The sequence below is a fragment of the Pinus tabuliformis genome, chromosome 1_2 (genome assembly GCF_031772625.1).
Source record: "Pinus tabuliformis cultivar Carrire ecotype Pingquan chromosome 1_2, CPIR1, whole genome shotgun sequence".
Taxonomy (NCBI): domain Eukaryota; kingdom Viridiplantae; phylum Streptophyta; class Pinopsida; order Pinales; family Pinaceae; genus Pinus; species Pinus tabuliformis.
In genome coordinates, this window is record NC_142298.1 from 229,128,266 (window position 1) to 229,130,972 (window position 2,707).

The following is a 2,707-nucleotide window of genomic DNA, read 5'->3' on the forward strand; positions in this document are numbered from 1 at the left end:
TTGGGGAACATTTGCCTACAGAGTTTTACCTTTTGGCTTATGCAATGCTCCTGCCACATTTCAAAGAGCTATCCTCAGCATTTTTTCAGACCTAATAAATAAGGGGCTTGAAGTCTACATGGATGATTTTACACCATACGGAGATGATTTTGATCCAACATTGGACACACTGGAAAAAGTCCTGTAGCACTGCATTGCCACCAGGCTTTGCTTAAGACATGAAAAATGCTATATGATGATGATTGAAGGAATTATTCTAGGCCATTATATCTCGGCAGTTGGCATACAAGTAGACCCAGCCAAAATTCAAATAATTTTGGTAATTCCCACCCCTACTACTCAAACATAGGTACGCAGTTTTCTTGGATTTTCTGGTCATTATAGAAGCTTTATAGAACATTATTCACATATTGTTGCACCTGTATATGCACTGACAGGTAATGTTGATTTTCTTTTGACAGAAAAATGTGACCGTGCCGTTCAGGATCTGAAGAAGCTGGTATCCACAGCTCTAGTCCTTCGAGGACCGAATCGGAACCTGCCATTCCATATTTCGTCAGATGCCTCAGATACAGCTATTGGAGAAGTACTTGGGCAGGAAGAAGATAAAAAAACATATGAAATTTATTATATTAGCAAGAATTTATCCCCTGTTGAATTGAATTATACTGCTACTGAAAAAGAATTTCTAGCTGTAATACATGCTATCAATAAGTTCAGGGATTACATTACTGGATATCCTATTATTTTGTATACAGATCACTCTGCCATAAAATATTTAGCAAATAAACCAATCACAAATGGTAGAATAACTAGATGGATGATTTTATTGCAGGAATTTGATATTACAATCAAGAACAGACCCAGAAAAGAAAATCTTGTAGCTGACTTTCTCTAGCGAATGCCAAAACCAGAGGATGCAGCAGCAGTTGAAGATCAATTCCCAGATGAGAATTTGTTTGCTACCACTATTAAAAAACCCTGGTATACTGATGTTGCGAATTACTTAGCAGTAGGTAAATTACCAAAACATTTAACCCCCAATGAATGAAAACAGATTGTCCAGAGAAGTGTTCAATTTTCCTGGATTGAGGCTACCTGTTCCATACAAGAGCAGATATGCACATTAGGAGATGTGTTAGGGAGGATGAAATTTTTGATATTTTGAAAGCTTGTCACAACAGACCATGTGGCAGACAGCCGACAAGAGAATTGGACATAAGGTGCTGCAAACAGGGTATTATTGGCCTACGATCTTCAAAGACGCAAAGAAGTTCGTTCAAGCTTGTGACAGCTGTCAAAGAGAAGGATGCCTTGGTCAAGCCGATAAAATGCCACTAAAACCACAACTGGTTATTGAACCATTCGAGAAATGGGAACTTGATTTTGTTGGTCCAATCAACCCATCCTCGAATCAGAAAACATATATTTTGGTGGCAACAGAATATGTCACCAAATGGGTTGAAGCAGAAGCATTACCGAGAGCTATAGAGGATTCTGTCATACAATTCCTGTTTCATATATTTGTGCGATATGGGCTTCCAAGAGACATAATTACAGACAATGGACCATAATTTGCTGGTAATAAGATTGCTGCAACACTTAAAAACTATCATATCCAGCATAAAATTACTACTCCATATCACCCACAAGCAAACGGTCGAGTAGAAAGCAACAACAAAATAATAGAAGCAATCATGACAAAAACCATTGTGTCACATAGACGCAATTGGGCTGCAAGACTACCAGAAGCCTTGTGGGCCTACAGAAAAACGTGGAGAAGCACTACTGGCTATTCGCCATACCAATTGGTGTTTGGGAGGCAACCCATTTTCCCCATAGAATTTGAAATTCAAACACTGTGAATAGCACAAGAAGTCAGTCTAGATCTAAATGAGGCACAGATTAATAGATTACAATAGATCAATGAGTTATATGAAATTAGGCTCTCTTCCCTTCAACATACTGCATTAATCCAACAACAGCGAGCTAAATGGCATGACGCTCTCATTAAAAACAAAGTCTTCCACGAAGGAGATTGGGTGCTCTTATACGATTCTAGGTTTCAGGATTTTCTCGAGAAACTTCAGACTTGCTGGCTAGGGCCATATGAAATCCAGAAAGTACATGATAATGGCACCTTAACTTTAGTCACTATTGACGGATCTAGACATACCTTTAAAGTAAATGGCCACCGAGTCCGATTATACCGCAAACCACTTACTCGGGAATCCTTTTTTCAGCAACTACGCGAGGACTCCGATATGCAAATTCTACAAGAGGAAGAGCAATCTTCCTCACCTGTGATTCATTAACTGATTCACCTTTTTTTCATACTTTGTACATAATTTCTTTGTTCTGTATATATTTCTATATTTGCATTTTTTTTTCTTTTTGTTGTTCCTTTTCTGAAGGGACAACATTTGTGCGCACTTTTGCCATCTCTGCTATTCCTTTTTCCAAAGAGACAACATTTTTGTTTGTTGTTCCTTTTCAAAATAACAACACTTTTTGTTTCATCCATCCCTTTTTCATTTCATTTTGTTGTTCCTTTTCCAAAGGAAAAACATTTGAGTGTTCTGTTGTTCTTTTTCTAAAGGAACAACACTTTTGATTTTTGTTGTTCCTTTTCTAAAGGAACAACACTTGTGACTTTTGCCGTTCCTTTTCCAAAGGAATGGCATTTAGGTTTTCTGTTGTTCCTGTT